Source organism: Bubalus kerabau, chromosome 1, assembly GCF_029407905.1.
Source record: "Bubalus kerabau isolate K-KA32 ecotype Philippines breed swamp buffalo chromosome 1, PCC_UOA_SB_1v2, whole genome shotgun sequence".
NCBI lineage: Eukaryota > Metazoa > Chordata > Mammalia > Artiodactyla > Bovidae > Bubalus > Bubalus kerabau.
In genome coordinates this window covers 17,606,813-17,630,372 of record NC_073624.1, presented here as the reverse complement: position 1 = coordinate 17,630,372, position 23,560 = coordinate 17,606,813, and positions in this window count along the sequence as shown.

Here is a 23,560-nt window from a genome sequence, read left to right as displayed (position 1 = left end):
ATCAGGGCCCATCTGGCTGGATGACCTGAACTGCACAGGAAAGGAGTCCCACGTGTGGAGGTGCCCTTCCCGGGGCTGGGGGCAGCACGACTGCAGACACAAGGAGGACTCGGAGGTCATCTGCTCAGGTCTGCGTTGCACACTGTCCACAGTCTGGGGAATGGGCGGGGAGCGCGGGGGCGGGGTGGGGGTGGGGGTGGGGGGCTGTGATTGCTGGAGGATGAGAGTTTGAGCCTTGAGGGAGAGAAGCTGAAAGGACCAGAGTAGGAAGCTTCCTCCCATGGAGCCTGTCTTTCCAGCAGACGTGAAGACGAGGTGCTTTCGCTTCCTCCTGCAGCAGCTGATATTCTGGTCCTTTCTTCTCAGCAGTGTTTCCTGCCAGAGCCATTTCCTACAGCGTCTATGTGAAAGCAGGGCTCTCTCTTCAGTTCCCTGTGGTAGTACCGTCTAGAGATTATGTTGTTGTTTTAATGAAAGCACAGACTTACTCTGTTCAGTTCTGTATGCTAGGAGTCTGAGCAGGGTCTCCGTGGGCCAACATCCTGGTGTTCACAGAGCTGCGTTCTTCCTGAAGGCACGAGGAGGACTCCTTTCCCAGCGTTTCCCGGTTCCTATGTGGCCTCATTCCTTGGCTCAGAGCCCTCTTTCTTCTTCTTCAGACAACCATGCCTCTTCCAGCCGTTCTTCCTCACTCACATTTCCCTCTGACTGGGGCTGGGAAAAGTGATCCATTTCTGAGGATAGTGGGGCTAAGGAGGTGATTCGACTGTGCTCAGGTGGTTAATCCACAATATTTCAGATTAATCTCACCATCCCAAGGTCTTTACCTTTGTAATATCTATAAAGTCCCTTTTGAAATGTCAGGTAACATATTCACAGGTTCCAGGGATTCGAATTTAGACATATCTGATGTTCATTATTCTGTCTAGTTCTCCAATATCCACATTATACCCTTTCACTCACTCTTGTACAGGTTTTGTCAGAAAGCAGGATTCAGCTCCCCTCCCTGCATGTGCCCAGGTTGGTCTTCCTCTCTGTTTGTATCCACTACATCATCATGGTAGAAATATTTAGAAAGATAGACACAAATAGAGAAAGATAAGGAGACAAATTTCAGTCTTGTCACCTAGTGGGTACCTCCTCCTCTGGGCCAGATGAATGTTCACAATTTCTGGGAGAGAGGAAAACCTAGAGCACTGAGTGGAGTGCTCACTGTGTCCTGTTTCCTCTCTTTCAGTCTTAGATTTCCTGGCCCTCAGGATGGTCAGCAAAGACCAGCAGTGTGCTGGGTGGCTGGAAGGTTTCTACAACGGGACCTGGGGCAGTATCTGCCGCAGCCCCATGGAAGACATCACTGTGTCTGTGATCTGCAGTCAGTTTGGCTGTGGGGACAATGGAAGTCTCAACCCATTTGTTTCTCTTAGGGAAGATTGTAGACCCTGGTGGGTAGATGGAATCCAGTACAGAAGAACTGACACCTCTCTCTGGCAGTGTCCTTCTGACCCTTGGAAATACACATGCTCTCCATATCAGGAAGCCTATATCTCGTGTGCAGGTGACTTACTGTCTGTTCCTGTGTCTGTCCCAACAACGTAGGACATTGTTAGTGTGATTTTATATTTTCCAATCTAAGTAATGAGTTTAGGTTGAGTCTACAAAAAGCTGTGTATGCCTGTGTTTCTGTCTGTTGTATTTGTTGTGGGGTATGGAGACTTGTCCCTGGAGAAGAGTATGGCAACCCACTCCAGTATTCTTGCCTGGAGAATCCCCATGGACAGAGAAGCCTGCCTGACTACAGCCCATGAGGTGGCAAAGATTCTGACAAGACTGAGTGACTAAGCACAGCACAGCACATGGAGACTTGTAAACAATAAACAAAATTATTCCACCTGGTGATCAGAATCAGTGAATGTCTCAACCCAAGAGATAATGAGCCTGTGTTTTCACATGTCATTTGCACTGACCCAAGGACCTTAGATAATCTTATGTGGGGACAGGACCACCCCCACTGTCCCTGATCCACTGTTTCCATGTTGTGTGCAGGGAGAAGACCCAAGAGCTGTCCAACTGCTGCCCCCTGCACAGGTACATCAGCACGCCCCCCTCCCCTGTGGCTCCCAGGGGGTCCTTCCTCTCACGAGGGGAATCACAGGAGGGGCTGCTGCCTTTTCAGACAGAGAGAAGCTCCGGCTCAGGGGAAGAGACACCGAGTGCTCAAGGCAGGGGGAGGTCTGGCACAGTGGCTCCTGGGGCACCATGTGCGATGACTCCTGGAGCCTGGCAGAGGCCGAGGTGGTGTGTCAGCAGCTGGGCTGTGGCCCAGCCCTGGAAGCCACGCAGGCTGCAGGGTTTGGCCCTGGAAATGGGAGCATCTGGCAGGTCACGGTGCAGTGCAGGGGCTGGGAGTCCTCCTGTGGGACTGTGCTGTGGAGCCCTGGGGGCAGGGCGGCTGCAAGCACGAGGAGGATGCTGGTGTGAGGTGCTCTGGTGAGTGAGGGGCTCAGGGTCCACCTTGGGTGAGCTGGGGCAGCACGGGGGCAGAGGGCTGGGCTGGGGGTGGTGGGGAGTTTGTGTTCAGACAGTGTCCTGGTGCTGGGGCTCTGATCTAGGACAGGGGAGCTGGGAGGACTGGACACTGATGTTGTGGAGACTGAAGGGTGATTTCAGGCTCAGGAGGGAAAAATGGGCTGCCCTGCATCTGGCCAATCACCCTGGTCCAAACAGCTGTTTTTCTCTTTGGATGCCAGGACAACACTGGCCCTGACTACAGCAGGTACTGTGCCTTCATCTACGGTCAGGGGAGAATACTCAGATTCTTGGGACCTGTTCTGTGGGCTCTCTGACAACTCAGGAGAGGAAAGAGTCTGAGGAACTCCTGGATGGTGGTGGGGGGACGTGGGCGGGGAAGCCAGGGCATTACATTGGGGAATTCCCCTGCCTTGATTCCCAGGGTCAAAGGTTCTCATGCCCGGGGTCCAAGTGGATCTGGTTCCCATGTTGCAGAATCTAAGTTTCTCCCACGTGCCCCTGAGTGTTGCTCCTCATCAGTGAAGTGTGGGCCCCAGGACTGTTTGATGTTCTGTCTCCTGAATCCCAAGGAGAGGGGATCAGCCAGGTCCTCAAAGGCTGTCTTGACAGGGCAGCTCCCTGACAATCCCCAGCTCTGCCTCGGGGCCACAGTGGCCAGAGTGGAGTTGACTTGTCTCAGGACAAGACCCAGAGGAGCACAGTCTGTTAGCGTACTTGTGTCTGAGGCTGGGACACCATCGTCTGGAGCTCCTGGAAATGCTGGCAGGGGTTTCTCTGTGCCCACCTTCTCCAACCCTCTTCCCTTGTTCTTTTTAGGGATGAGACCAGCCTCAAATCCCTGGCGTCTTCTCCCTGCCTGGGGTCCTCTGCCTCATCCTGGGGGCCCTTCTCTTCCTGGTCCTTGTCATCCTGGTGACTCAGCTGCTCAGATGGAGAGCAGAGTGCAGAGGTGGGCTGCAGGTGGAACTGGGGATCAGGGAGAGTGTGTGGAGGCAGGAGATGGCACAGGTGTGAGGAGGGGAGCCTGGGCAAGGTCTCTGTTCCAAGTCTGCAGAACTCCATGTTCTCCTCCGTGGAACTCTAAGGGCTGAGTAGAAAGAGGACTAAGGTGTGAACTCTCATAAGTCATGGCCACTGTTGTGAGACCAGACAGAGTCGGGGCTGAGCTGTATTCAGGGTCAGATGAGGCAAGAAGGTGCCGACACAGTGCACTGGGTGGGAGGTGATGCTGAGGTCCTGGCAGCCCCCATGTGAACATTAGGGAGATGAAAGTGGGCCTGCTGGATCGGGGTGTCTGGGGCAGCATCTCTGACTTTCTGGGGGATCTCTCAGCTCTATCCAGTTTCAAAGATGCTGTCAATGAAGGCGTGTATGAGGAAGTTGATGATCTTGGAACACTGGGGCAGAAAGATCTTCAGGACAGCCCACGTGGGTGTCTCTGCCAGTCCTCCTGGGACCTCTGGTTGTTAGCACCCTCTGGCTGTCAGCTGTCTTCTCAGCATCCGCAGACCCCACGTGTGCCCCAGACTCACAGAAAGCAGATGGATGGCCTCTTAGAGCCCCGTGAGACCCCAGCCTCTATCTACACTGCAGGAGCCAAGTCTGTCCCATCTCAGACTTAACACAGATCCTGTGGTGTGGGGAGGCTTGTTCTGTGTCTTGTGTGATCTTTGTCTCCACATTAAGCTTCCTTTCAAATGACTCAGGGAATAAGCTGCCATGTTACATGAGGGACAAGAAGACAACAATGACTACAGATCCACTCCGGGTAATAGACATGGACCTGCCATAGCTGGGTGTTGGGGAGGAGAGTTTCCCTCATAGAGACGAGATGCAAGGAAAACAGTCTTCTTTTGATAGACCAGAGGGATCCCCTGAGTCCAGACAGGGTCTGTCCTCCCCCTTCTCTGGCTGCTCTGTGATGTCTCATGCTGGGGCTGGGCTTTATATGTCCTTAGTCACCCTCATTCCATCACAACAGGTACACATTGCTTTAAGAAATAGCATCTGTAAAGCATAATTTGTCAACTTATTTTAGTAATCCTCATTGGTGTAAATGTTGCTTTGAAATATTTAATTTTAATAAAGAAATATTGATATTTTGGAATCATCTTTTAGTTTATGGACATATCAAAATGAAACACAGTCTTAAAGAAAAGAATGTATTGAAACAATGAGTGACTGGTGCTTCTGTTTAGTGGCTCAGAAACTCTGGTTCAGAAGGGATCTTAGGTCTTTCCCAGACCAACCCACTTATTGTAGTTTCATCTGACTCCCTGCTCTGCCCTCAGAAGCCCCAGATCAGAGGACTGATGCCCCTGGTGAGGATTATGATGATGCTTAAGAGGTACCAGTGCCTGGGGTTCCTCCTGCCACTCAGGGGAGCAAGGAGGAAGTGTTCCCAGAGAAGGAGGATGGGGGTGAGACCCTCTCAGAGAGGTGAGTGGGGTTAGCTGATCTCCTGCAGTCTTTGGTCTCTGTCCTGGAAAGGGTGAATTTGAGCTCCTCAATGCCCATCCTTCTTAGAGATTCCAAACTTGGATGACCTTGTGTATTTGATAGCATCACCTTGATCATATTCTTTTCTTTGTTCCTGTCAGGCTCCTTGGGCTCCTTGGGAGGGAGGAATCACTCTGTGTTCTTGGGATCTGTGTCTCCATAATGTTTGAGTAAATTTATCGATGCATCTTTGGTATGTTTTTGTTAAGACTTGTAGATTAATTGAGCATATTTACTAAGTCTAAAAATGGAAAAACTATTTTGATAACATCTTTGCACTGTCTCATTCATGAAATGTAGTTAGAGAATTAAAAAAAGATTGCAGTATTGGTATTTGTGAAGCATTTTGATAATTTAAGATGTGTTGTGTTTGTATGTTACAGTAACATGTACAAAGTCTAAGATACACAGTGGCCTTAACATTAAGCCATGGTGGTGTACTATAGACTCAGAATCTATAATCTCTGGGCATATAAGGGTTTCCCAGATGGGTGGGCAGCTAAGGGCTTCCCAGGTGGCTTAGTGGTGAAGGATCTGCCTGCCAGTGCAGGAGATGGAGGAGATAGAGGTTCAGTCTTTGGGTTGGGAAGATCCCCTGGAGATGGAAATGGCAGCACACTCCATTATTCTTGCCTAGAAACATCCATGGACAGAAGAACCTGGAAGGTTACAATCCATGCAAAACAGTTGGGCACATCTGAGCATCCATGCACTCCACAGAGTCTAATCTGCTCCAGAAATTTCAGAGGCTGGGAGAAGACACTCATTCTCCAGAAAAGACTATATCTCCATCTGAGGGCCCATGTAATCCCTGGGGAGGGCCCACTATGGTGCAAACTGTGATCATATTTGTGGATGTTTGGGAACACACATCAGGGCAACCAACAGCAGAGCTGGATTGTCAGTGAGAAGCTCAGATTGTTTCTGTCTTCAGTCTCCCTCTCATTGTGATTTCATGTCTGTCAGTTGTGAGAGGAGAAAATTTAAATTCGCTATTATGATTCTTACCATTCCTGGGCATCTTCTTGCTGGTTATGTAGCTTGGAAACAGTTTTTCCCAGAGCTCCTGTGTGAGCACAGGTCTCCTGTGATGCAGGATTTCCACATGAGCTGAGGCCTCAGAGAGCATGGACTGGATCTGAGAGGACAGCCCAGGTCCATCCTCACTGTAACTGATGTGAAATAGCCTGAGCCTCCTGCTCACACCTGGGTCCCAGGGATGCTCTGTCACCACCACTTGCTTAACTCGCTTCCACCACACTGTCCAGTTCCTTTGTCTCAGTTCTAATCAAACTTCTCTTTGCTATTTCAGGCTCTTCTCTGAACGTCCCTAGAGAGGAAGCTGATGCTGGGGAAAGAGAAGAGAGCCCCTGGCTGCTTTGGGGAGAGAAATGAGACCCTGGTTATGATGACGTTGAACCAAGTGCCCAGGAAATATCCACAATGACTTTCCCATGATGTTATATTGAATATGAGATGAAACCTCAGAGAGTTTAATTGCCTGTGTTTCAATAGAGTAGTGCTGATCTATGATTGTGTTATATGGAAATTGTTCAAAATGAATGATTCTGAATAGAGTACCTTTTTTACTTTATTGATAATTTAGCAAGTTCCATGTCAAATGCTTTTTGAAGATCAGTCCTGAAACACCATTTCCTCAAAGGAAATACAAGATGATGAACTGACCTGCTTTCTCACCTCCCTCAGAGACTAAAGAAGGCATGATTTTGTCCAGAATCACAGATGCTCCAGGTCATTCTTACTTAAACAAGGGATCAAAACTTGGTCCTCACTCACACTCTTTCCTCCCAAAATGAACTCATTGAAAAATCCCAAGCCAGAACATTCACGTATGTTTTTCCCTGAGATGTCATATCTCCTGTTTTAACTAGTTTGGGGGCACTAGATTGTGTGTGAGCTTCAAAGTCAAGTGGGAGGTTGTCTACTGGGAGAGAATGGATACAGTGTTCCTTATCCTGCCTAAATTTTCATGGCCAGTTAAACATTTAACTCTACTTAACTACCTGTTCCTTTCCAAGTCTCATTCCCTAGGTTACTTTATCTGTATATTTCTCAAGTGCATACACGACTCCTTATCCGTCTTTTTCCATGGCTAGTTGGTTATCAAACTCTTTTAAATCCAGGCTTCCCTGTCCATCACTTCCTGTAGTTTCTTCAAGACACTGTCATTTTTTTTCAGTCCAGTTATCTAGACTTTGAAGTGAATTACATGAGTTCATATTCTCTCCAAGTTGATGAATGGCAAATTAGCGCTCACCCACACCAGTATCCTGGTGGGACAAGAGGGCGATAAAGTGGAGACCTAGGCAGAGGAGGTCTAGAAGGAGGAGTGTAGACAGAAAGATTAGGAACTTTTGGTTATTTGGGTTTTACTGATGTGAATGGAAGGGTCTGATAAGACTGAACTCTTAGAGGAAGAATTTCAGACCAATGGACTTCTCTGAAAATGTATTGTTTCAAGAGTGCTTTGATCTAGTAACTACTGAAAATGTAGATGTGATCATGCTGTGATTCTTCAGCATAAAGAGAGTTGACTTGTAAGAGTGGCAAATAAAGATGATGTTTCAAAAACACCCTATTACATTATGAACATGTGGAGAAGCTGCTGAACTAGTATAAGACTTGAGAGTGGTGGCCTGGTTGTGAGCTGAGCCCAACTTGTTACTTAGTTGATGGCTCTGGATGATGTCCAGGGCTCCAATCTACACCCCTGCTTATGATCTTTGTAATTTTTAGCTATGCATGTGGATCAAAAGATGTCCAGGGCTTCTTTCCATGCAGCTCATATGGCCATTCACCATTGGGAACTGATATATAGTATCTATATATAAGGGCTTCTAGACATACTAAGGCAATGGCAACCCACTCCAGTACCCTTGCCTGAAAAATCCCATGGATGGAGGAGCCTGGTAGGCTGCAGCCCATGGGGTCGCAAAGAGTCACTTTTCACTTTCATGCATTGGAGAAGGAAATGGCAACCCACTCCAGGGTTCTTGCCTGGAGAATCCCAGGGACGGGGGAGCCTGGTGGGCTGCTGTCTATGGGGTCACACAGAGTCGGACACGACTGAAGTGACTTAGCAGCAGCAAGGTAGAGGTGGGTAGGACAAGATTCAGCACGCAGATTTGGGAGAGTCCCAGGATGAGCCTATTATGGATCAGGTGCTCAAGAAACTGCCTGGAGCTGATGAACAGATTTTTTGAGTGTTTAGACCCAGTGAGTTGAGGGCAGTTCTTCCAAGTGATCCATGTGGCCTGTGAAGGGGCCTTGGTGAGAGGCGGTGGTGGAGGGCATATCATTCCAGGGTCAGCCACAAAAGCCAGAAAAGCTCTCTGCATAGTAATAATTAGCTGACTACATTCATTGTCTACCTATATGAGTAACAAAGTCTGAGAAACCCAAACCTGAAGTGCTGGCAATGCCTCACCTGCAGATATCCCAGTACTCTGCCTGCCTCCTCACTGTGGGACTGGCTCCCTGTTCAGGTTTCTGACAGTAAGGAGATGGAGATGGCTAGTAGCCATGCACTGGAGAAGGTAATGGCACCACACTCCAGTACTCTTGCCTGGAAAATCCCATGGACGGAGGAGCCTGGTAGGCTGCAGTCCATGAGGTAGCTAAGAGTTGGACACGACTGAGCGACTTCACTTTCACTTTTCACTTTCATGCATTGGAGAAGGAAATGGCAACCCACTCCAGTGTTCTTGCCTGGAGAGCCCCAGGGACAAGGGAGCCTGGTGGGCTGCCATCTATGGGGTCGCACAGAGTCAGATATGACTGAAGCAACTTAGCAGTAGCCATATGCAGAAAACCTACCCAACCCTGAAGTTCTGGAAGAAACCACTCACTTGAGTGTTTGACACTGCCCTAGAAAAAGCAAAAGGGAGGCTTTGAGCACTCAACCTGGCTTTGCAGGCTCAAGAGAAGGCATATAAGCTTAGGAATTCTGCCATATGTCAGAGCAAGATGTATGCAGCAAGCATACAAGTAGAAAAGTCCTGAGAAAGTCTCAGAATGCCTAGCAGGGCTGATAAAAGTTTCTTCTCTCCCAGAACTTCTCAGTAAAGACTGGAAGAAATAACTACTTTCTCAAATGTGAAGACCATAATGCAAGATTTCAAGGAATATGAAAGCAAAGAAATATGACACTACCAAAAGAGCAGATTTCCAATAATGAATCTCAAAAAAGTGGAGATCGGTGATTTGCTCAATAACGAGTTTAAAAATAGCTGTTTTAAGGAACCTCAATAAGCTCCAAGAAAACACAGAAAGACAATTCAAAAATTCAGGAAGAGCAATGTGAATGAAATGAGATTTTTTTTTTTTTTTTTTACATACATAGAGATCATAAACAAGGAGCCAAACAGGGTGTTTCCTGAATGCTTAGTGGTGATTTGGTGCCTTCACTGCTATGCCCTGGGTTCAATTCCTGATCAGGAAACTGAGACCTTCAAACTGTGCCATGAGGCAAACAAAAGAAAAGAAAAAAAAAAAAAAAAAGGAATCAAACAGAAAAAAAAAACAAGAAGAACTGAGCGGAAATTCTGCAGTTTAAGATTACATTGAATGAAATGTAACCAAAAGAAAAAAAAAAAAAAGCAACAGAAAGCATCAGCAACAGCCTGGATCCAGCAGAAGAATTTTTGAAATAGAAGACAGGACCATTGACATTACCAGCCAGAGGGAAAAGAAGAAAAAGGAATGCAAAAGAGTGAAAGAAACCCAGGTGAACTATGGGATAACATTCACAGAAACAACCTGCATATTACTGGAGTCCCAGAAGGAGAAGAGAGAGAGAAATGGACAGAGATTGTACTTAAAGAAGTTAATACCGGATAACTCCCAAATCTGATGAGATTTAGACATCCAAGTTCATATAGCTAATAGGTCACTCCTCAGAGTTCATTTAAAATGGTCTCTCCAAGATTCATTGTTTATAATCAAGACAATGAGAGAATTTTAGAAGCAGCAAGGGAAAAGTAAATGCTTACTGGAAAGAAAGTCTCCTAAGAATAGAGTGGACTTCTTAAGAAGAAAACTGGCAGGCCAGGAGAGTTGGGCTTATGTATTCAAGCTAATAAAAGAAAAACCTATAAACCAAGAATACTTTTCCCAGGAGTATTCTTTCAGAAATGAGGATGAGATAAAGACTTTCCAAACAAACAGCAGTTGAAGGATTTGATCAACACTAGGCTTGCCTTATAAGATTGCTGAAGGGAGCTTTTCAAGATAAATGAAGGATGCTGATTAATTACATGAAAAAAGAAAATATACACCAAACTTGTAAATGTAAGTATTGAATCCAACTCAGAATACTCTAACACTAAAATATGGTGGTGTGTTACCAGTTTGCACTTGTATAAAGTTCAAGGGACAAAAGTATTAAAAATGGTTATAGAGAAAATATTTTGTTAATTTTTAACACAATATAAAAAGAGGAAAATTCTGACATCAAAAACATAAATGTAGAAGTGGGATAAAAATGTAGAGCTTGTGTACGTAATTGAAATTAACTTGTTATCAGTGTAATATAGACTGTTGCATCTATGTTTTATGTGAGCCTTGTGGCAACAACAAATAAAAAACCTATAATAGATTCACAAAAGATAAAGAAAAGGGAATCAAAGCACACCAGTATCCAAAATTAATAGTTCACAGTTCTAACTGTTGTGCAGAACAGTTGGGTTGTCCTGGTCTCTACAGCATCCTTTAAATACAGCCCAAGAAGACTCTCCTTTCACAAAGTGATTAAGCTGCTTTTTTCAAAACCAAAAAAGTCTTCCTGCACCTCATCTTCATGTCATACGGATGGTACAGCTGTGCTTTTTAATCACAACCTTTCTTCCTGTGATGTCCCTGTGTGGTTGTCATTGAAAAACTGCCAAATGATAAATCATCTGAATACCCTGTCTCCTCTGTTGGGTTTGATTAAGAAGCAACATGCTACTGTGTTGTGGTTTGTCTGTATATCCTTAGAGATTTGCAGCTTTTGTTGTAAGGTATTTTTCGGTGATAAGCTGCTTGTTTTTGAAAATCAATATTTGCCTTTTTAATTGCTGAAAACTTATGCCTTTGAAACAAAAACAAAGTATCAATTAGCTAAAAGATGGCTTCAAAAATAGTTATTTTATTTAAGGTATTTTCTCTTAAATGTCTAGCACAGTGCCTTTCATTCATTCAACAAACATTAGTTGAACATCTATTGAGTTATAAAGAGTGGAAACACAGAGATCATACACAGGTACAGCCCTCACTCCAATCCTGGGCCCTGGAAAGGCCTCAGGAGATGCTAGCAGCCTGCAGGGGCCTTGTGTAACATGCCCAGATGGGGAAGGATTCAACAATAAGGAAAAGAGATCTGTTCACAGACTTTTAGATGTTAAAGGAGGAACACATTTTGTTATAGTTCCAGTGTTCTTAAGTTGGTCTGCAGGCAAAACTCAGCTGCACCAAAGCTCCGTGTGCAATATAACATCAGTTCAATAAAGTTCAAGTTTGAGCAACTACACAGGCTTTGAACTCTGACTGCCACCCCAGTGACACTAACTTTGGGTTTAAGTGGTTAGAATCACCACCCATAAGAACTCAATCGCTCTGGAGTTGGTAATTACATCAGCTCTGAGCAGAGGTGGATAAATCATGAAGCTAGTGAAGCTTGATCTTCACGGCCTCTCCTCGCACCTGCTGCTGCTGCTGCTAGGTCACTTCAGTCGTGTCCAACTCTGTATGACCCCATAGATGGCAGCCCACTAGGCTCCTATGTCCCTGGGATTCTCCAGGCAAGAACACTGGAATGGGTTTCCATTTCCATGCATGAAAGTGGAAAGTGAAAGTGAAGTTGCTAAGTCGTGTCTGACTCTTCGCGACCCCATGGACTGCAGCCTACCAGGCTCCTCCGTCCATGGGATTTTCGAGGCAAGAGTACTGGAGTGGGTTGCCATTGCCTACTCTGTCTTCTCGCACCAGCTCCTTCCAAGTCCCAAGGCGGGCCCTTAGTGCTATGCTCACAAGGACATAGGTTTTGAATGTGCCATTTTCTTGAGTTGAGGAAAGAAAGCAATTCAGAAAAATTATTTCTTACCCAAAGGCAAAGAGGTTAAGTGCATGAGCACTAAAGCCAGGAACCAGTTTTGTTCAGGAAATCAAGAAGAAACTGAAGAGGTTTAGAAAGTACATTCTGCCTATTCATTAGGACAGGATTGGTGGAATGTTAAAATAAGATCAAAGATGATGGACTGATTAACTCAGGGCAGAGGAGAGCTATTTAAGGATGAAGGTCAAGATGCTAAGAGACAATTTGGGGAAATGGAAGCCTGACTGTCAGCACAGACTGATGTAAAGGGAAGAGGAGATGCAGCAGGTGTGGATGCTCTTCAACAGGACTTAGATCTAGTTGTTGGTCAGTCTCAGAAATGGTGACTGGGAAGCAACCAAGCCCAACAGAGGATGCAAGGTGAGACCTGAGGAGCAGCTTGGGACAAAGACACAGAAGGAAGAGGAGATCCAGGAAAGTACCTGTTTCATGTGACAGATTCTGTCTTCCTTTCAAGTCGTCTTTCTCCTCTGCATCCATCAGAATAGACTCTGCTCTGCTGCTGAACAGTGATCCCCAAATGTCAGTCACACACATACACATACACGCACACACTCATCACAGCCTACAAATGTTTGTGGTCAGTGAGGCTCTTGCACGTGCACCATCTGGAACATGCAGCTTCTGGGGCAGGAAAAAAAGAGAGACTAGAGAGTCACACTTGGGCTTTTCCTGCGTCCACTTGGAAGTGACACAGGAGACACCACCCATGCTTCATTGCCCAGAATGAGTCACGGGAGTAGAAATACAGCTATTTGATGAGTATAACTGTCTATCCACGTCCTTCAGTAGAACTCTTGAGAGCAGTGCTGTCAGTTTTTTCTCACCTTGGAGAAGCTTCTGAGGTACAGCTTTGTGCAGAAACTGAAAGTGATCTGACCCTCCCCAAGTGGGGTTTGAAATTATTTTCTATCTGATTCCTCTGGTTTGTGTGTCTCTGACTCTTCATCCACTTCATCCAGTCTGTGCCAAGTGGGATTAATCAGATTTGTGTCTCCCCTGCCCCCACCTTCTTTCCCTCCAGTAGTCACTAACTACAGCCTTTGTTCATATTTTCAGCCTTTGTTCATTCATTCATTTCTTTAATTATCCAATATTTCTTAAGCTCTTTCTATGTGTCTTTTGGGCAAGGCAATGGCACCCCACTCCAGTACTTTTGCCTGGAAAATCCCATGGATGGAGGAGCCTGGTAGGCTGCAGTCCATGGGGTCGCAAAGAGTCGGACACGACTGAGGGACTTCACTTTCACTTTTCACTTTTATGCATTGGAGAAGGAAATGGAAACCCACTCAGGTGTTCTTGCCTGGAGGATCCCAGGGATGGGGGAGCCTAGTGGGCTGCCGTCTATGAGGTCGCACAGAGTCGGACATGACTGAAGCGATAGCAGCAGCAGCAGCAGCAGCAGCAGAGAGACACTGAAGAATAAGACCCAGTCTTGGCTCTTGATAAGCTCCCACTTTAGAGACAGTAAACAAATTTTTACACACTAAATAGAAACAGCAGTAATTTTAGGCTGGAGGAATTAGGAAAAGTTCACAGAGGTGAAACCTCTGAGCAGTCATAAACATGGAAATTTTATGAATTTTATGCCTTGAACATGTATCATCTAGAATTCAAATATGCATAAGTATAATATTCTCTATTTTTGTAACTGACTTCATCTTGTGCACTAGCAAGGGGTGTTTGTGTGGACTGAAAGTCCCATTAAGGTAATACAGACTCTCCCATGTAAAATCCATCCCTCAGCTTAGCTTAGGTTCATTGTAGTCATTGTCTTGTCGATTTTCAGTTCCAGTTCCCTGCTAAGATTGGCTTTCCTCTTCATGAGGAGGCATCTTCTCTATCTCCTCCCAAAGGAGTTGTCCGGGATGAAGGGGCTTCTTATTCTCCACTGACAGTGGGGAAGTGTCCTTTGTCTGCATGCTGTCACCCAGAATCAGCTTGTCTTTGATTTAGTTGCTTTGATTTGTTCTGGTCTCTGGGCATTGGGTGCTGGACCTGTGGAGAAATGTGTGTGCTGTGCTATGGTAAGCTGCTTCCCTCGTGTCCGACTCTTTGTGAGTCTGTGGACCGTAACCCACCAGGCTCCTCTGTCCATGGGATTCTCCAGGCAAGAATACTGGAGTGGGTTGCCACGTTCTCCTCCAGGAGAAATGAATGAGGCCAATTCAGGGCCAAGCTCTTTGTTAGATGTTGCTGATTATGGACTGCAAAGGGCTGAATAAGGAGGATGGGCTGGACCTCAGCCAGCTCATGATGATTTATGAATTATCTATCTGTAGTAGACTTGACAATAGGTCCTTCAGAATTTACATATGCCTAAATGTAGTATTTTCTGTTTTTATAATTGATTTCATTTTGCTCACTAGTAAGGGGTATTTGTGTGAATTAAAAGTTTCCATAAAGTTAACACAGACTCTCTCATTTAAAATGTGTCCTTCCACTTAATTCAGTAATAATTATCTCAGTGATTCTAGGTGCAAACTCCCTTCCAGAATTGGTTTTTCAGCTTTGTGCAGAAGCTGAAATATATTCTGTTTCTCCTCCCAAGATGGTGTCTGGGACAAGGTGGTTTCTTATTCTCCAGTGGCAGAGAAGAAGGGTCCTTAGTCTGCCTGCTCTTCACTTAGAATCTGTTCATCTTTGATTTAGTAGCTTTGATGGACTGGACCTCAGCCAGCTCATAACCTTTCTCTTTCCTTCATGCCCTTGTGATAAAGTGGTTGTTGGTAAAGGATCCTTTACTAATCTTGGAACCATCCAGGCAAGGAACAGAGATGGTGAGAGGAGTCTCCAAATCTTTGGTGTAACAAATTTATTATTTTCTTTAAAGTTGCATCAGATCAGCTCAGTTGCTTAGTCATGTCCGACTCTTTGCAACCCCATGAATCGCAGCACGCCAGGCCTCCCTGTCCATCACCAACTGCCAGAGTTCACTCAGACTCACGTCCATCGAGTCAGTGATGCCATCCAGCCATCTCATCCTCTGTCGTCCCCTTCTCCTCTTGCCCCCAATCCCTCCCAGCATCAGAGTCTTTTCCAATGAGTCAACTCTTCACATGAGGTGGCCAAAGTACTGGAGTTGCAGCTTTAGCATCATTCCTTCCAAAGAAATCCCAGGGCTGATCTCCTTCAGAATGGACTGGTTGGATCTCCTTGCAGTCCAAGGGACTCTCAAGAGTCTTCTCCAACATCACAGTTCAAAAGCATCAATTCTTCGGCGCTCAGCCTTCTTCACAGTCCAACTCTCACATCCATTCATGACCACAGGAAAAACCATAGCCTTGACTAGATGAACCTTTGTTGGCAAAGTAATGTCTCTGCTTTTGAATATGCTATCTAGGTTGGTCATAACTTTCCTTCCAAGGAGTAAGCATCTTTTAATTTCATGGCTGCAGTCACCATCTGCAGTGATTTTGGAGCCTAGAAAAATAAAGTCTGACACTGTTTCCACTGTTTCCCCATCTATTTCCCATGAAGTGGTGGGGCCGGATGCCATGATCTTAGTTTTCTGAATGTTGAACTTTAAGCCAACTTTTTCACTCTCCACTTTCACTTTCATCAAGAGGCTTTTTAGTTCCTCTTCACTTTCTGCCATAAGGGTGGTGTCATCTGTATATCTGAGGTGATTGATATTTCTCCCGGCAATCTTGATTCCAGCTTGTGTTTCTTCCAGTCCAGCATTTCTCATTATGTACTCTGCATATAAGTTAAATAAACAGGGTGACAATATACAGCCTTGACGAACTCCTTTTCCTATTTGGAACCAGTCTGTTATTCCATGTCCAGTTCTAACTGTTGCTTCCTGACCTGCATACAAATTTCTCAAGAGGCAGATCAGGTGGTCTGGTATTCCCATCTCTTTCAGAATTTTCCACAGTTTATTGTGATGCACAGTCAAAGGCTTTGGCATAGACAGTAAAGCAGAAATAGATGTTTTTCTGGAACTCTCTTGCTTTTTCCATGATCCAGCGGATGTTGGCAATTTGATCTCTGGTTCCTCTGCCTTTTCTAAAACCAGCTTGAACATCAGGAAGTTCACGGTTCACATATTGCTGAAGTCTGGCTTGGAGAATTTTGAGCATTACCTTACTAGCGTGTGAGATGAGTGCAAATGTGCGGTAGTTTGAGCATTCTTTGGCATTGCCTTTCTTTGGGACTGAAATGAAAACTGACCTTTTCCAGTCCTGTGGCCACTGCTGAGTTTTCCAAATTTACTGGCATATTGAGTGCAGCACTTACACAGCATCATCTTTCAGGATTTGGAATAGCTCAACTGGAATTCCATCACCTCCACTAGATTTGTTCCTAGCAAGAAGAGATAAGAAAGCCTTCAGCGATCAATGCAAAGAAATAGAGGAAAACAACAGAATGGGAAAGACTAGGAATCTCTTCAAGAAAATTAGAGATACCAAAGGAACATTTCATGCAAAGATGAGCTCGATAAAGGACAGAAATGGCATGGACCTAACAGAAGCAGAAGGTATTAAGAAGAGATGGCAAGAATACATAGAAGAACTTAAAGTTGCATAGATAGTTTTTAATTAAGAAATATTTTGTATTTTAGTCACTCTGATTGGTACTGAATATGTCCCTCAAGCAAGGCTGTTTAATTATCAACTTTCCTAGCAAAGAGATTACTTAACCTCTTAAGCCTTCTTTTTCTCATGATAATTTGGAAATAACAATGCTACATATTGTATTGCTTCCATAAGGCCAATTAAGCAGTTTGCCTAAGTAAAAGAAAGGAATTCTTTCTGCTCTTTACTTTCAATTAGAATCTGTTACACTGAATATTTTTTATAACAAAATTTTCTTCCTGTTACAGTCATGTGTGGTTTGAATTGAAAGTGAGCCAAATGATAAATATATAAACATCCTTCCCACTTGGCCACATCTGATTAAGACCAGAAGAGGAGGCTTCTTGGTGCTCACCTGTCAGTGAGCTGTGGTTTGTCAACTGTAACTTCGGATATACACAGATACTGTCAGCATCTATAGGGTTTTAGAACTGGTTGTCTCAGCACTGCTCTGGGAATGGGATTGTGTTTGTTTTTGGATATTGGAATTTACTGCATTTATTGCAAAAATGTGTTGTATTGAACCGCACATAGCTCATACCATTAGGTAGTATTGAAATATCATTACAATAAATGATGCAACTTGCACTTGCTGTGAAGTCTTCACAACAAGGTGAATCACATTTTCAAAAGTGTTTTTAATTAGAATGATTTGTATAAAACACCTACCAGAGTGACATTCATTCATTTATTTGTTCATAGACATGGTCTGGCAATTTTAATTAACCAGGCATTAGGGACACGGAACTGAATTAGATGCAGAATTTTTACCAAATATCTTCCAGGTTATAAAGTAAAATGAGCAAGTAAACATTTTAATTCCTGAAAGCTCCCAGATGGTAAGGTCGAGGTTCATGAGGAGTAGAATGGGGGCACAGTGAAGGGGCAATGTGTGGAAGACTCATAACTCTGACTGGCACCAATGACCATCACAGCATGTGGTTCCTGGTTGGGTTCTGACAGCTCCAGTCAAGGCTTCAGGTAACAGAATTGAATTCCTCTTCTAAAGTCCTGGGATTCCCAGGATGGGATGGAGAGCAACACCATAACACTGCTTCTCTATCGCTGCTACCACATACTACTGTTAGCTAGCAGTTATAACGTGTCTGTGTGTGCCCAACTGTGTCCCACTCCAGGGGCTGTAGCCCCCAAGACTCCTCTGTCCATGGAATTTTTCAGGCAAGAATACTGGAGTGGGCTGCCATTTCCTACTATAGGGGATCTAGAGGGAAATGGCATTTCTGACTCAGGGATCAAAACTGAGTCACCTGCATTGCCAGGTGGGTTCCTTACCACTAGTGCCACCTGCAAAGCCCATAGCAACTATTGCTTACTAATGCCAACTCACGTATCTTCACCAAAACTGTTATTTAAGGCCCAATCAAAGCTTCGTTTTACAGACCAAGCCACTACGTAAAGAGTGTAAGAACCCTGTTCAAGGTCACACACATGGTATGTGGCTGAGCTCTGAGTCAGGACAGGGCAGACTGACTCCCGAGCCTGTTCTCCTGACCCCTGCACTGCACTCTCTCAAGTTCACTGTGGACACAGCTGGGTTAATGTCCTCCCTAAAGCTTTCCTCCTTCAAATCTTTGATGAGATTGGACACTGAGATTTCCTTATGTGTCAGAGAAGATGTGCCTTTGTCTGAGAGTGAGTTGGTCCATGCTGACCTGCATTCCCAGTTCTGGGGTAGAGGGTGCTGTGGGGCAGCCTGCCAGCCCCAAATTAGCCCCTCCTTTCCAGCCCACTCCTCCCTGTAACAGGAGCCCCTAGCAGTGTCTTACCTATGAGATCTCCATCCCAAGATGAGACTGTGTGTGCCTGTTTTACTAAACGCATCCGTGTGTCATCCAGTGGGAGGGATACTGGACTCCAGGAAGCACGTCCTGTGTTCTAGGTGTCTGTCCCGTGGTTTCTGGTGATGCTGTGGAGCCCATAACTGAGTAAGGAATGATGACTCTGGGCCCAGAGGGAGTAGAGCATAAATCTAAATGAGCATTTCCTGGTCCTACTCTGGCACCTGAGTTTACATTCTGGCTCTGATATTTACAGCCAGTTATTTTCATTAATGTGTTAAGGATCCCGATATAGAAGGAGATAGGGCTCTATCATGGGACCTGGGAGTGGGAGGAACAGATAAGAAGTACATAATTCTTTTACAATTAGTGGGTTAATATTAGCACATTTAAATAGAGGGAGAAAAGCATATGCTCATTTGTCTTTTCTCCCGAATCTCAAGGAGGAAGGATGGGCATGGCAGGACAGAGAAGCTATGTCTGCTGACCGGGATGAGGGATCCTTCCGGTGTGGATGTTACAGGGCTGTGGACTGGCCCACAGCTGCCCTCGTGTTGGCCCCACTAAGACCTTCAGGTGTGGGAGGGGGAGGGTGTGAAGTGTTGGTGGGGCCTCTGGGGCGTGTATGTCACAAATGTGTCCTTCCCACATCTGTGTGCAAATGAAGAGAGTCAGGGTGAGGGGACCTCAGGGTGGGCTTGTGTGGGCCACAGGGCTGCACCATGGGAACTCTGAGCCTGAGAGGGCATGAGGAATGGGGGCAGTGTGTTGGTGACCTTGAGTTTTGAGGTGGGAGCTCTATTGTGTTTCCCCTAGGCCCTTCTCAGTCTCTACTCATCCCATTGCTACACTTTGGGGAGCATCTGGCACTTCTCTGATCAGTGGAGACAAAACAAGGCAGCAATGGCCACAATGGACATCAGCCCCTTCTCCTTGGATCTGTCCCATCAACCCACCTGGGCTTCTATTCTTGCTCCCACCTTTCCTCTTAAATGCAGAACAGAGGAGGTGGGGTCACTGCTGACTGCAGGCAGTATTTCTCTTGGTGTCTATAGTTCTATGCTAATTAATTTATTTATAGTTTAAACAATGAAACTGATGTCTTCATCAATAGGCCCTTATAGATATTTTAATAGGAAAATAATGTTAATTGTGACCCTTAAATAAAACACCAAGCGCTTCAATTTTGACTCCCAGCTTCCAGGAATTTGACATTCCCAGATCTGCCATCGTGTGGTGATCCTGTAAACTACACACTTGCAAAACAGCTGCTGTTGCTGCTAAGTTGCTTCAGTCCTGTCCGACTCTGTGCGACCCCATAGACGGCAGCCCACCAGGCTCCCCCGTCCCTGGGATTCTCCAGGCAAGAGCACTGGAGTGGGTTGCCATTTCCTTCTCCAATGCATGAAAGTGAAAAGTGAAAGTGAAGTCGCTCAGTCATATCCGACTCTTTGCCACCCCATGGACTGCAGCCTGCCAGGCTCCTCCGCCCATGGGATTCTCCAGGCAAGAACACTGGAGCCCTATACTATCAGACCAGTAGCAGCCATGTAGAAGCGGAAACCTTCAAAGGCTGGACAAGTGCAGTGATACAATGAGTGGGTTACAAACTGACCTTGGACATTCATTGTAAAAATTAATCATGTAAGTATCTGGAACTCAGAAGCTAGAACCACCATGGACTATGTAAAGATTCCATGTCTACTTGACTCACAGGCAGGAAGTGAGCCCTGGGAAGGAGGGTGCTTACAGAATGGGGGAAGCCATCAGCACAGACGTTGCTTCTGCCTGGAAAACTCCCTGGGAGAGACAGTAACCTGGACCTGTAGTTGAGTGAAAGAAAGAGGCTTATTTTTCCTTTTTCTTTTCAAGAAGTTTGAGCGATTTAGAGGAGAATAGATAGACTTTTTGGTGCTTGATGACAATATGGTAAAAAATGCAATATATTTGTCATTTGAAAAATAATGAATTTCCATTCTTTAAACATAATAATTCCTGTTCAGAGTATCAGTTACAAGTAAATAATCTGAAATATGGACAAAATGAATGTGAAAAAAACTTTATGGTAACATTCAGATCAGATCAGATCAGATCAGTCGCTCAGTCGTGTCCTACTCTTTGAGACCCCATGAATCACAGCACGCCCGGCCTCCCTGTCGATCACCAACTCCCGGATTTCACTCAGACTCATGTCCATCAAGTCAGTGATGCCATCCAGCCATCTCATCCTCTGTTGTCCCCTTCTCCTCTTGCCCCCAATCCGTCCCAGCATCAGAGTCTTTTCCAATGAGTCAACTCTTCACATGAGGTGGCCAAAGTACTGGAGTTGCAGCTTTAGCATCATTCCTTCCAAAGAAATCCCAGGGCTGATCTCCTTTAGAATGGACTGGTTGGATCTCCTTGCAGTCCAAGGGACTCTCAAGAGTCTTCTCCAACATCACAGTTCAAAAGCATCAATTCTTCAGCGCTCAGCCTTCTTCACAGTCCAACTCTCACATCCATACATGACCACAGGAAAAAGCATAGCCTTGACTAGACGAACCTCTGTTGGCAAAGTAATGTCTCTGCTTTTGAATATGCTATCTAGGTTGGTCATAACTTTCCTTCCAAGGAGTAAGCATCTTTTAATTTCATGGCTGCAGTCACCATCTGCAGTGATTTTGGAGTCCAAAAAAATAAAGTCTGACACTGTTTCCACTGTTTCCCCATCTATTTCCCATGAAGTGGTGGGACCGGATGCCATGATCTTCATTTTCTGAATGTTGAGCATTAAGCCAACTTTTGCACTCTTCACTTTCACTTTCATAAGAGGCTTTTTATTTCCTCTTCACTTTCTGCCATAAGGGTGGTGTCATCTGCATATCTGAGGTGATTGATATTTCTCCCAGCAATCTTGATTCCAGCTTATGCTTCTTCTAGCCCAGCGTTTCTCGTGATGTAGTCTGCATATAAGTTAAATAAACAGGGTGACAATATACAGCCTTGATGTACTCCTTTTCCTATTTGGAACCAGTGTGTTGTTCCATGTCCAGTTCTAACTGTTGCTTCCTGACCTGCATACAAATTTCTCAAGAGGCAGATCAGGTGGTCTGGTATTCCAATTTCTTTCAGAATTTTCCACAGTTTATTGTGATCCACACAGTCCAAGGCTTTGGCATAATCAATAAGGCAGAAATAGATGTTTTTCTGGAAATCTCTTGCTTTTTCCATGATCCAGCGGATGTTGGCAATTTGATCTCTGGTTCCTCTGCCTTTTCTAAAACCAGCTTGAACATCAGGAAGTTCACGGTTCACATATTGCTGAAGCCTGGTTTGGAGAATTTTGAGCATTACTTTACTAGCGTGTGAGATGAGTGCAATTGTGCAATAGTTTGAACATTTTTTGGCATTTCCTTTCTAATTACATACAAATGAGGCTATGAAATTTTTCTTCCTTCATATCGTTATTCATTTCTTCTTGTCCTTTCTGATAATGATTGATCAATTATCACCATTAAGGAAGCTAACTGTTAATATGTCCTATTCTCAATAGCATATGAAATGTCTACTGATTGCAACTCTTCATGAAGCAATTGAAATTTTAAAAATGAATGACATTTTAAAAACTCACCCTGGGAACCGTAAGTGTCAGATGGGCTGAAATGACATGAATGTGACCAGAGCATCTTCAAACTGTCCCCTCAGAGAAACCTGAGCCTGGAATGTGCCGGGGTTAGATCGTGGCCTTGCGGGGGAGAGTCAGCCTGAGGCCTGTCCTCCCCTCCATCCGCTCTCCTCCCCCACAGCCAGGGGCCTGGCCTGTGAGCAGGCACTGCGCCCAGTCTGTGTGTCTGTGCTCCCTCTGAACCTGCATCTTCGAACCTCGATGTGCAGAAGAACAACCCGGAGGGACTGTGACACACAGAGGTTATCTGCAAGGCCTGGGTGTGGCCTGAGAACTTTCATTTCTAAGAAGCTTCCAGATCTTACTGGTGCTGCCTAGAGTGACCACAATATAAGGAGCACTGGTCTGAACTGCACCCCCACCTCCACAGCAAACACTGCACCCTCGGTCACCCTTTGGACCAAGGTTGCTCACCTGTTCTCCCTTCTGGGGTAAACATGTAGGGAAGAGGCTAATGGTTCTTGAAGCAGCCTGGACTCCATTTGGGCAGGAATTCCTGGTTCTGAGAACACAGATTGGTCTGAAGGGAGATGGCAGGGAACCCCCAGGGTGTGAGTGCCCCCTCAGGAACCCCTCTCCCTGGTGAGAGGCTGGCTGGGAGCATCCAGAGCAATGTCTTGGGCAGCGCAGCATACAGGGTGGGGCCTCTCTGGACCGAGTCTAACTGGAGTTCTTCTGCACACATTCTAATCTCTGCACTGAGCCTGTGTTTTGCAGGAAGAAACATGGTGCAAGTACATCAGCAGGTGGCTCTCGGGGTAGGACTGCTGCCCCTGGGTGGCTGCAAAGAGAAGAGGGGTTGGGTCTGTAAATACAGAAGACCACATCCCCTCTCACTCTGAAGAAGAGGAATGTAGCCCAGGTGACATGGGCCTGCTGGACAGAGTGGTCTTAGAGGCTAAGAAAGATCCCTAATGGGAAATGTTAGGTTCAGTCAAAAAGTATTAGTCACTCAGTCGTGTCTGACTCTTTGCAACCCCATGGACTGTAACCCACCAGGCTCCTCTGTCTATGGGATTCTCCAGGCAATAATACTGGAGTGGGTTGTGATTTTCTTCTTCAGGGGATTTTCCCAACCCAGGGATTGAACCTGGGTCTCCTGAATATCAGGCAGATTCTTTACCATCTAAGCCACCAGGGAAGGTTCTGTCAAAACCTTCAAAACCCCATGTTATTATGTCCCCTCTGTGCTCCAGGCCCCAGTCTCAGATCATTCTGAGAATGGGCGAAAGACCAGCAATCTCATCCCCTCAACCTGTTGTTTCCCACCTTACCCTCTCCATGGTCACTTGTGAATACTTGTGCTCCTGGTCTTCATTTTCTGCTAACTTGATAAATATTCTTATATTTCAAGACTTCTTGTAGTTCTCTGCTT